The following is a 12,500-nucleotide window of genomic DNA, read 5'->3' as shown; positions in this document are numbered from 1 at the left end:
ACCTTTACAGGATTTTCACCTTCTTTGATGCTACTTTCCAGTAGACATCAGGACAAATTCACCAGTCTAGCATCAAACCATACCGGACACCGAGAAATGTTGCCATTTCTCTTCCCGATGAGCTTTTCCCTGTTCATTCGCCATTACTAAGGGATTCTCAGTTGATTTCTTTTCCTCCCCTTACTGATATGCTTAAGTTAAGGGGGTTCTCTCGCCCAATTCAGGTTATGTAGTTGATTGTCTCTTAATTGGTTCACTGACCAATATGAGACAGAAACCGATTCAGCAGTTTTGTTCGCTACTACTATCAAACACAGGTCGAAGTTTCCATTCAGTCATTAATTCCAACTTTCAAATGTTGTTGTTTCAGCTTTCGCTTACTAGAAGCAACATAATACTCGCTGCAATACAGACCTCGGGAAACCCTCACCGTGAATAAGGTTCACTCACATATTTCACTACATTTTGCGTGGGATTGGAGATGAGGCTACTCGTTCTTGCTCAGTCTAGGCTGAAAATTAACGAAACTTCGTTACAAACGTTCACATGTTGATGTTTCCGCTTTCGCGTACTCGAAACAACATAATACTAGTCTTTGTAATTTAGTTTCATAATTTCAACTGTTCTCATGCAGAATTTTTGCTCATTCTTATCCCAAATTTTGACCTGGCTACTAGTTACACTCCTTGTACTTATTGCAAAATGACCACAAATTTCAACAGCTTTCACATGTTGCTGTTTCGGCTTTCGCTTACTACAGTCAACATAATACTCGTTGCAAAATAAGTGCTCGGCATCTGCAATTTTCCAAAGACGAAGTTTCGCCAGTTCAATTTTCGCTCGCCAATTATGGCTACTAATTCACACGGTACTGAGCTCAACAACATTAAATTTGTTCAGCAAGACTTTCACATGTTGATGTTTTGGCTTTCGCCTACTAGAAGCAACATAATACTCGTCTTGTTAGCTCATTCAATGAGAATAGCTTTTCCCGTTGAGAATTTTTGCCTTCAATTGGCGTTGTAGTGAGTTTGGCTACTCAGATCACCAAATACTTGTGACAATTCGAACCAGAAATGTTTTCAATTTTCACATGCTGATGTTTCGGATTCAACCTACTAGAAGCAGCATAATACTTGTATTCAACAATTTCTGTATCAAATCCCAGTTTTCTCTGGTGCATCTTTGCCAAACTATTCCAAACTGCCTGAGTCTGAATACCAATTACAGGTACTAGTAAATGCACGTTACTAAGGACTATATAGTTCTAGGTTACTGTACACAACGACGTTCACATGTTGATGTTTCAGCTGCCGCTTACTAGAAACAACATAATACTTATCGTGCATACCTTTCCATAACTTGTCCTTTTCAGATGCATTAGTTTCCCTTTGTCTTGGCTTCTACAGTCAGACTGGCTACTAGTAACAGCACAGTACTAATCACATATCGTTCTACAGTTTGCAGACAACTTTCACATGTTGATGTTTCAGCTTTCGCCTACTAGAAACAACATAATACTCGCTGTATACATTTGTAGTTCTCTATGTAACTTTCATGTGAAGAAGTTTCGCCAGTCTTTTTGACTGTCTCAAATCTGAGTCATGCTTAGGCTACTAGTTGCTTCATAGTACTTATCGCCTCGAGATCATTGAACAAAACTTGATTTTCACATGTTGCTGTTTCAGCTTCCGCTTACTAGAAACAACATAATACTAGTCTCATTAAGTTCCGTCTCTTTGCAATTTTCTTATGAAGAAAATTCGCCATCACAATGACTCCAGCAGTTCTTGATCAAGGAATGCAATCATTGATCAGAATGCTATTATTTGAATCGGTTCTGCTTTAAGTGTTCCAATTTTATTGGAAGCACCAACAATAGAACATCAATGTGTTCAATCGAGAGTTATATAACCCTGAATCGGACGCAGTCAACAGCCGAAGCCGAGACCGCCTTTTGCGTTAGAGAGGTCGGTAAACAAATCTTGCGATTCATACCGAATTAACACATATAGCTGTGCTCCTCTTCGTAAAGCGAGCCAAGTGATCCCCTGTTGAAGGATGTATTTGGACCAATCTAGTAGCATTTGGTTTCCAACAAGCTCTCCCAAGTTAGCTTACTTATTGGGCTTTTCAACCAATTCGGTTGGCTACAAGCATCATCAAAGTACTAGCCACAGTTTGATCGCAAAATTCTACGACTTTCACATGTTGATGTTTCGGCTTGCGCTTAGCCTACTATAAGCAACATAATACTAGTCATATCATAGAGCGTGATCAGCTTGTGACGTTCTCATGATGAAGTTTCACCAACAGTGTCTCACTTCGAGCTTAAATCCAGCTACTAGTAACTACACAGTACTGACTGCAACGATAACTTTTATCTATACCTTTCACATGCTGCGCTTTCGGCCAGGGCCTACTAACGTCAACATAATACTCGATATAAACTTTTGTTCATGATGCAGCTTCCCCATGCAGAAGTTTCGCCTTCAAATGCTCTCTTGGCCATATGACGTAAGAAAAGGTTACTAGTAACATCACAGTACTAGCCACAGTTTGATTGCAAAATTCTACGACTTTCACATGTTGATGTTTCGGCTTGCGCTTAGCCTACTAGAAGCAACATAATACTAGTCATATCATAGAGCGTGATCAGCTTGTGACGTTCTCATGATGAAGTTTCACCAACAGTGTCTCATTTCGAGCTTAAATCCAGCTACTAGTAACTACACAGTACTGACTGCAACGCTAACTTTTATCTATACCTTTCACATGCTGCGCTTTCGGCCAGGGCCTACTAACGTCAACATAATACTCGATATAAACTTTTGTTCATGATGCAGCTTCCCCATGCAGAAGTTTCGCCTTCAAATGCTCTCTTGGCCATATGACGTAACACAAGGTTACTAGTAACATCACAGTACTAGCCACAATTTGATCGCAAAATTCTACGACTTTCACATGTTGATGTTTCGGCTTGCGCTTAGCCTACTAGAAGCAACATAATACTAGTCATATCATGGAGCGTGATCAGCTTGTGACGTTCTCATGATGAAGTTTCACCAACAGTGTCTCATTTCGAGCTTAAATCCAGCTACTAGTAACTACACAGTACTGACTGCAACGATAACTTTTATCTATACCTTTCACATGCTGCGCTTTCGGCCAGGGCCTACTAATGTCAACATAATACTCGATATAAACTTTTGTTCATGATGCAGCTTCCCCATGCAGAAGTTTCGCCTTCAAATGCTCTCTTGGCCATATGACGTAACACAAGGTTACTAGTAACATCACAGTACTAGCCACAATTTGATCGCAAAATTCTACGACTTTCACATGTTGATGTTTCGGCTTGCGCTTAGCCTACTAGAAGCAACATAATACTAGTCATATCATAGAGCTTGATCAGCTTGTGACATTCTCATGATGAAGTTTCACCAACAGTGTCTCATTTTGAGCTTAAATCCAGCTACTAGTAACTACACAGTACTGACTGCAACAATAACTTTTATCTATACCTTTCACATGCTGCGTTTTCGGCCAAGGCCTACTAACGTCAACATAATACTCGATATAAAATTTTGATCATGATGCAGCTTTCCCATGCAGAAGTTTCGCCTTCAAATGCTCTCTTGGCCATATGACGGAACACCAGGTTACTAGTAACATCACAGTACTAGCCACAGTTTGATTGCAAAATTCTACGACTTTCACATGTTGATGTTTCGGCTTGCGCTTAGCCTACTAGAAGCAACATAATACTAGTCATATCATAGAGCGTGATCAGCTTGTGACGTTCTCATGATGAAGTTTCACCAATAGTGTTTCATTCGAATTGGTTCTGCTTTAAGCTCTCCAATTGTTTTGGATGAACCAGTTTTGCCCTTCGAAGCCACTTTTGTGAGCTTTTGTGGGTCTTTACCAAGAGGATATACCTCAAGGCCTCTTTCAATTCCTTTAAGTTCTTTCAACTCCTTTACAGTTTCTAGGTTCACATAGCTGCAAACCTTATTTCTAGTTTTAAGTCTGGCCAACTTGGGGAGAGTTGGTGCAGACCGTGACCAATTCTAGTAGGATGCCACAACAAGAATGTGATCAACTTAGCTTGTCGATGAACCTGCCCCACATTCAAACAACTCTATCGCCTTTTCCTCGTATAGTTATATGCGAGGGCCTCTCATAGAGAGCGCTGTTAGCAACCTTTTCCCACATAGACGATAAAGTTGTGAGTGTTTTGCACATGGCTGTTGTCATCACCACGTGACGAGTCAACTCAGCTTGACTCTCTACACTCCGACAAGCTTTGCACATACGCCTTTAGTTCAGTATGTGTCTTTAATCTGACTCCGGTGCCTCAAGCCGGAAAAATTGTCAGATTATGATCATTATCGGTTAGTCATCCCGATGCAAGATCGTATCGTACTGTCTTTGTCTACCTCCAGATTCCGAAGAACAGGAGGAGACTCTCCCAGACCTACATATCTGGGAGAATGTTCAGAGGGCGAGAAGCTGTGGATTACTCTCCCCTAAGAACTGACTAAACTTTACCCTCGTCCAAGGTAAGTTTATTTTAGCTAGCCTTCTATGTAAAGGATCTGAGGCTAAGCTGTGTTTTTTCGAGCCTTTGGCTCGGAGCAAGTTCAGTGGGCGCCCCGAGTAGCTCAACTCTTTCCCACTGAACAGCGCAACGCTCTGTCACTCGCTGGGATTTTTGCGTGTCGGTTCTAACCACGCGACTTGTGGACCTTTTTAGGCCTTTCTCATTCACAAGTCTATAGCTGGGCTTCTATAACCCAGCTTCTGAGATCTAGATAGCTGCAGTTCTGCTAGGCTGCTTTTGCTAACTAGTCTCCCTTTAAGCAGTCCCTTGCCATGACTGCTGAACTATGTATCCACACAAGTAGTTTTTGAGCTCGATACATAATTCGAGATTGGTTGCCAAGCAATCTCTAGCGACAGAGCGTCATGCGCACTACAGACATGGCCTCTACCAGCAGCCATGCCCGAAGGAATCAATCACTGATCCTTCCGCAGGTTCCCCTACGGAAACCTTGTTACGACTTTTACTTCCTCTAGACAATTAAGCTCGATCCGCTTCATCCCGTTGCCGGAGACCGAAGTCCCAACAGTAGGAATTTGCAATTCTTGCTTAACTATCCAATCAGTAGTAGCGACGGGCGGTGTGTACAAAGGGCAGGGACGTAATCCCTATGAGTTGTTGACTCATAAGTACCAGGAATTCCTGGTTCACGTCTGCAAGTTACAACAGACGATCCCCTTGAAGCGCTGTACTTTTCTCTGATTGCCCAGTCCATTTCGGACCAAGGGCTGAGTACTCAATCTAAAAGTACACAGTGTAGCGCGCGTGCAGTCCAGAACATCTAAGGGCATCACAGACCTGTTATAGCCTCACTTCATCTGCGGTATTTAATTCCGCATAGTTCCTCTAAGAAGTGTTTGAATTCACATATAGTGAATTTCATTATTTAGATGGAGAAGATCTCGTTCGTTATCGGAATTAACCAGACAGATCACTCCACTAACTAAGAACGGCCATGCACCACCGCCCATATAATCATGAAAGATATTCAATCTGTCAATCCTTAAGATGTCTGGACCGGGTGAGTTTTCCCGTGTTGAGTCAAATTAAGCCGCAGGCTCCACTCCTGGTGGTGCCCTTCCGTCAATTCCTTTAAGTTTCGATTTTGCAACCATACTTCCCCCGGAACCAATAAACTTTGGTTTCCCGGTTAATCTCTTGCCAAGTCAAGATCGACTTTGACAAATTGTAGGGGTATAGTTTATGGTCAGAATTACGAGGGTATCTAATCCTCTTCAATACTCTGACTTTCGTTCTTGATTAATGAAAACATTCTTGGCAAATGCTTTCGCAGTAGTTTGTCTTGCCACGATCCAAGAATTTCACCTCTAACGTAGCAATACAAATGCCCCCGTCTGTTCCTTTCAATCATTACCGCACTCAGCCAACCGGCATCAATCGAGTAGCGGGTCATTCTCCATTATTCCATGCTTTATTATTCGATCCCAAAGGATGCTTTGAACACTCTAATTTTCTCAGGGTGAAAACACCGTTTCCACAGTTCGTCACATTTAAGTGCAAACTATTTCTTCGATGCGAAGGATGAGCGGAAACGAGTCAACAGATTTAACTGAAGACCATGTTGCCGTTCTACTCAAACAGATCCAACTATGAGCTTTTTAAACGCAGCAACTATTGCATACGCTTGTAGAGGCTGGTATTACCGCGGCTGCTGGCACCAGACTTGCCCTCTACTCGTTCATCAATGGAGCTTTTAAGTCCATTCCATTCTGATTACAAACCATAAAGGTTCATATCATTATTTCTAGTCACTACCTCCTCGTGCGGAGAGTGGGTAATTTGCGTGCCTGCTGCCTTCCTTGGATGTGGTAGCCGTTTCTAAGGCTCCCTCTCCGGAATCGAACCCTGATTCCCCGTTACCCGTCACAACCATGGTAGTCCGTTACACTACCATCATAGGTTGATAGGTCAGAAATTCGGAAGTTCCGTCCCCAAGCCGAAGCTATCTGGGATCTTTCAGTTACTAGGACTCATCACGGGATGTGTCTGTACTTAGCAAATCACCCGGTGTAGTCTTGTAAAAGTCTCCGACAGTGTCGGACAATCAGCATGCATTAGCTGCAGGGTTACCGCAGTTATTCATTTAGCTTGCAAATCAACTAATAGATAGTAACTGATTTAATGAGCCATTCGCGGTTCCACTTTTTCAAGCTTCGCTTGCACATGCATGGCTTAGTCTTTCAGACAAGCATATGGCAACTGACAGGATCAATCAGTTTAATTGTACTTTGAACAATCTTTCGATTTGTTCGAATTTAGAAAGACATAGCCTTGCGGCCTCGTCAATCTTGCTTTGAGCTTTTTAAATCACGAAGAGTTTCAATGCATGCTTTGGCATGGCTACTAGTTACTACACAGTACTCTACACACTTAGAGTTACCCACGATTACACATTTCACATGCTGATGTTTCGGCTCGCGCGTACTAGAAACAGCATAATACTATGTGTACTGGTAGATAGCGCTCTGTGAGCATTTCCCATGAGCAGGTTTTTGCCCTCCAAATCTCTGTTCTACTGTTACCAATACCGGCTAACAACTGTATCATACTAGGGAGAATTGACTCATGATTTAAAAACCAGATGTTCACATGTCGATGTTTCGGCTCTCGCCTACTAGAAACAACATAATACTAGTCTGTTAAAATCTCAATCACGCCGCCTCTTCAGATACAGAAGTTTTACCTTTTATTGGTTAGAGAACAGCTTTCCAGCTGTCGACATGGTTACTAGTAACAACACCGTACTCAACACAAAAACTTTTCAACTTCACAACTTTCACATGCTGATGTTTCTGCTTTCGCATACTAGAAACAGCATAATACTTATTGTTTTGTCAAGTAATTTGTGTGTCTTTCCCATGTGAAGTTTCACCGGTCAACAATGTTTCCCTGACCAATTACGGCTACTAGTAGCTGTATAATACTAGGGAAAATGATTGAGGATTTAATATCAGATTTTCACATGTTGATGTTTCGGCTTTCGCCTACTAGAAACAACATAATACTAGTCTGCTAAGAAATCTCGCTCAAATTGCCTTTTCACATACAGAAGTTTTCACCTTCTATTGGTTAGAGAACAGTTCTCAGCTGTCGACATGGTTACTAGTAACAACATCGTACTCAACACAAAAATTCTTCAACTTCACAACTTTCACATGCTGATGTTTCTGCTTTCGCGTACTAGAAACAGCATAATACTTATTGCTTTGTCAAGAAGTGTGTGTGTCTTTCCCATGCGAAAGTTTCACCGGTCAGCAATAATTGCCGTGTCCAATTAAGGTTACTCATAGCTGTATAATACTAGGGAAAATGATTGAGGATTTAATATCAGATTTTCACATGTTGATGTTTCGGCTTTCGCCTACTAGAAACAACATAATACTAGTCTGCTAATAAATCTCGCTCAAATTGCCTTTTCACATACAGAAGTTTCACCTCTTCTTGGTCCACTGTACAGATGATGCTGTCTGTTCTTTATTTGGTTCTGCTTATTATAAGGAGGGGCATCACTCCTTCCTCCTTGGTTTGCATGCATTAAGCCTGCTTTGTGAAAAGCGTATCTTTCTAGCTTTTCTTCGCCTTACTCGAGTAGGACGATACAATCCAGACATTAGTCAGTCTTGGTGTAAAGTCACTGAGTATTATTCTGCTTTATTCAGCAATATGCTGTATAATTGTTGTAATTTGCGAACATATTTGTTCTCAGTTCCGAACTACTAGCGACGACAGATTACCAGCGGTCATGAGCCATCAAGGTAGTTCTTTGGTGCATCAAGTAGAGAGGTGCCATCAAACAACACTTCCCTAATAATGCTACACACATAGAATTTGCTACAGTGCAGCTTTTTACTTTGCAAAATTTGCGCACAAATTTTGCATAGAATAAATGTTTTATCAAGATTTTTAGATCCCCTCCCTTGAGAGAACGTTACTCCTTTAAGTGAACACCCCGCGGCGTCCTGTTGTTATTGCTTATAACCATTTCGCAAGCCGGAGGCATAATGCACTACGCAAGCCGCTACTTTGGCACAGAGGCACCTAGTTTTACACCCGGGACTTCAGGTGGCCCAGTTTTACACCCAGTACAGCGGTGCCAGTTGGTAACCCGGTGGATCCTCGGAGACCAGACATGATCATAGATCAAACCCGATGTATGCTACTCCTGAACGTATAGTATCTCCACTGTGCAATGAAATTATCGTTCGTTTCGGGCCTTCCTATACGTTCAGCAGACAATCGCTAGGAATTCACCTCGTGACCCGTGGTGACCACACTGGATTTCAAGTTTATTGATTTGGACAGACCTGTCATTTATTTTGCTTTTCAGCTTCAGTTCTGCTCGATCTAGCTTGCCTAAGGCTTGATCTCGCTTTGCTCACCCCTGTAGGAGCCTCTACTAGTACCACTCGGAGTAATGGGGAATCCACCAGACCTAATCGATGAATGCCATCAAACAACAAACATCATACCCGGCTTCATCAGGCATATTTTATTACTTCCGAGAGGTACTTTAGTATCAGATCTTTCTCCATGCCTCTTATGAGGACCCGTCAGACCTTTCGGTTTATCGTTTAGCTTCAGTCCTGCTCGATCTAGCTTTCCCAAGGCTCGATCTAGCTCTATTCGCCCCACTAGAGGGCTCTCTAAGACCCCTCGGTCTTAGTGTTAGCTCCGGTACTGCTCGGTCGTGCTTGCTGAAGGCCCGACCCAGCTTTAGTTAGATTCTCGTACTTTCTCTTGGCCTCTCTAGGAGGACCAGACAGACCTCTCGGTCTATCGTTTAGCTTCAGTCCTGCTCGATCTAGCTTGCCCAAGGCTTGATCAAGCTCTATTCGCCCCGCTAGAGGGCTCTCTAAGACCCCTCGGTCTTAGTGTTATCTTCTGTAATGCCTAACCAAGCTTACTACAGGCCTTGGTCAGGTCTTTATCGGTCACCGATTAGTAACAGACCAATCATAGGGCCTTCCACCCTATCCGGGTTGAGGTCTTTAGTCCAGCCATATTTTGACAAGACACCTCTCCCTAATAATGCCCCACACATAGAATTACTGTCCATGCAGTATTTAACTTGTGTTTTTTTCTAAAATTTGATTTTCACTTTTTGGAGGTTCATTTGCTCCTCTGACACTCTTTCAGCTTCAATCTTACTCGATCTAGCTTTCCCAAGGCTCGATCTAGCTCTATTCGCCCCACTAGAGGGCTCTCTAAGACACTTCGGTCTTAGTGTTAGCTCCGGTCTTGCTCAATCGTGCTTGCTGAAGGCGCGATCAAGCTTTAGTTAGCTTCTCGTACTTCCTCTTGGCCTCTCTAGGAGGACCAGACAGACCTCTCGGTCTATCGTTTAGCTTCAGTCCTGCTCGATCTAGCTTTCCCAAGGCTCGATCTAGCTCTATTCGCCCTGCTAGAGGGCTCTCTAAGACCCCTCGGTCTTAGTGTTAGCTCCGGTACAGCTCGGTCGTGCTTGCTGAAGGCCCGATCAAGCTTTAGTTAGATTCTCGTACTTTCTCTTGGCCTCTATAGGAGGACCAGACAGACCTCTCGGTCTATCGTTTAGCTTCAGTCCTGCTTGATCTAGCTTTCCCAAGGCTCGATCTAGCTCTATTCGCCCTGCTAGAGGGCTCTCTAAGACCCCTCGGTCTTAGTGTTAGCTCCGGTACAGCTCGGTCGTGCTTGCTGAAGGCCCGATCAAGCTTTAGTTAGCTTCTCGTACTTTCTCTTGGCCTCTCTAGGAGGACCAGACAGACCTCTCGGTCTATCGTTTAGCTTCAGTCCTGCTCGATCTAGCTTTCCCAAGGCTCGATCTAGATCTATTCGCCCTGCTAGAGGGCTCTCTAAGACCCCTCGGTCTTAGTGTTAGCTCCGGTACAGCTCGGTCGTGCTTGCTGAAGGCCTGATCAAGCTTTAGTTAGCTTCTCGTACTTTCTCTTGGCCTCTCTAGGAGGACCAGACAGACCTTTCGGTCTCTTGCTTAGCTTCAGTCCTGCTCGATCTAGCTTTCCCAAGGCTCGATCTAGCTCTATTCGCCCCGCTAGAGGGCTCTCTAAGACCCCTCGGTCTTAGTGTTAACTCCTGTAATGCCTAACCAAGCTTACTACAGGCCTTGGTCAGGTCTTTATCGGTCACCGATTAGTAACAGACCGATCATGGGGCCTTCCACCCTATCCGGGTTGAGGTCTTTAGTCCAGCCATATTTTGACAAGACACCTCCCCCTAATAATGCCCCACACATAGAAATACTGTCCATGCAGTATTTAACTTGTGTTTTTTCTAAAATTTGATTTTCACTTTTTGGAGGTTCATTTGCTCCTCTGACACTCTTTCAGCTTCAATCTTACTCGATCTAGCTTTCCCAAGGCTCGATCTAGCTCTATTCGCCCCACCAGAGGGCTCTCTAAGACACTTCGGTCTTAGTGTTAGCTCCGGTCTTGCTCAATCGTGCTTGCTGAAGGCGCGATCAAGCTTTAGTTAGCTTCTCGTACTTTCTCTTGGCCTCTCTAGGAGGACCAGACAGACCTCTCGGTCTATCGTTTAGCTTCAGTCCTGCTCGATCTAGCTTTCCCAAGGCTCGATCTAGCTCTATTCGCCCCGCTAGAGGGCTCTCTAAGACCCCTCGGTCTTAGTGTTAGCTCCGGTACAGCTCGGTCGTGCTTGCTGAAGGCCCGATCAAGCTTTAGTTGGCTTCTCGTACTTTCTCTTGGCCTCTCTAGGAGGACCAGACAGACCTCTCGGTCTCTTGCTTAGCTTCAGTCCTGCTCGATCTAGCTTGCCCAAGGCTTGATCAAGCTCTATTCGCCCCGCTAGAGGGCTCTCTAAGACCCCTCGGTCTTAGTGTTAGCTCCGGTACAGCTCGGTCGTGCTTGCTGAAGGCCCGATCAAGCTTTAGTTAGCTTCTCGTTTTTTCTCTTGGCCTCTCTAGGAGGACCAGACAGACCTCTCGGTCTATCGTTTAGCTTCAGTCCTGCTCGATCTAGCTTTCCCAAGGCTCGATCTAGCTCTATTCGCCCCGCTAGAGGGCTCTCTAAGACCCCTCGGTCTTAGTGTTAGCTCCGGTACAGCTCGGTCGTGCTTGCTGAAGGCCCGATCAAGCTTTAGTTGGCTTCTCGTACTTTCTCTTGGCCTCTCTAGGAGGACCAGACAGACCTCTCGGTCTATCCTTTAGCTTCAGTCCTGCTCGATCTAGCTTTCCCAAGGCTCGATCTAGCTCTATTCGCCCCGCTAGAGGGCTCTCTAAGACCCCTCGGTCTTAGTGTTATCTCCTGTAATGCCTAACCAAGCTTACTACAGGCCTTGGTCAGGTCTTTATCGGTCACCGATTAGTAACAGACCGATCATAGGGCCTTCCACCCTATCTGGGTTGAGGTCTTTAGTCCAGCCATATTTTGACAAGACACCTCCCCCTAATAATGCCCCACACATAGAATTACTGTTTATGCAGCTTTTCACTTGTGAAATTTTTAATTTTCGCAATTATTATAGAATAAGTGTTTGCGCAGCTTTTCATAGGTCGAGCTCTAGCTAGCTAGCTCAAGCTAGCTAGCTAGCTCAAGCTCAAGCTATCTAGCTCAAGCTCAAGCCAGCTAGCTCAAGCTCAAGCTAGCTAGCTAGCTCAAGCTCAAGCTAGCTAGCTAGCTCAAGCTCAAGCTAGCTAGCTCAAGCTCAAGCTAGCTAGCTCAAGCTCAAGCTAGCTAGCTAGCTCAAGCTCAAGCTCAAGCTAGCTAGCTCAAGCTCAAGCTCAAGCTAGCTAGCTAGCTCAAGCTCAAGCTAGCTAGCTAGCTCAAGCTCAAGCTAGCTAGCTAGCTCAAGCTCAAGCTAGCTAGCTCAAGCTCAAGCTCAAGCTCAAGCTAGCTAGCTAGCTCAAGCTAGCTAGCTAGCT

General features: G+C 44.1%; 1 non-coding gene and 1 pseudogene across 1 annotated transcript in view; both read right to left on the bottom strand.

Annotated features, from left to right (window-relative positions):
- The window catches only part of LOC142355973 (large subunit ribosomal RNA), a 3,524-nt gene extending 3,295 nt beyond the window's left edge, over positions 1 to 229 (bottom strand). Inside the window, exon 1 of the ribosomal RNA XR_012761336.1 lies at positions 1 to 229. This exon is cut by the window's left edge and continues 3,295 nt beyond it. This is a non-coding gene — a ribosomal RNA (large subunit ribosomal RNA).
- Positions 230 to 1,911: 1,682 nt separating this feature from the next.
- On the bottom strand, positions 1,912 to 2,063 carry LOC142355972 (5.8S ribosomal RNA; annotated as a pseudogene).
- Positions 2,064 to 12,500: the final 10,437 nt, after the last annotated feature.

Source organism: Convolutriloba macropyga, unplaced genomic scaffold, assembly GCF_964194025.1.
Source record: "Convolutriloba macropyga unplaced genomic scaffold, txConMacr16.3 SCAFFOLD_5461, whole genome shotgun sequence".
In the NCBI taxonomy this organism is placed as follows: domain Eukaryota; kingdom Metazoa; phylum Xenacoelomorpha; order Acoela; family Convolutidae; genus Convolutriloba; species Convolutriloba macropyga.
Note: the sequence above shows the minus strand (reverse complement) of the source record. Positions and strands in the feature narration are given on the sequence as shown.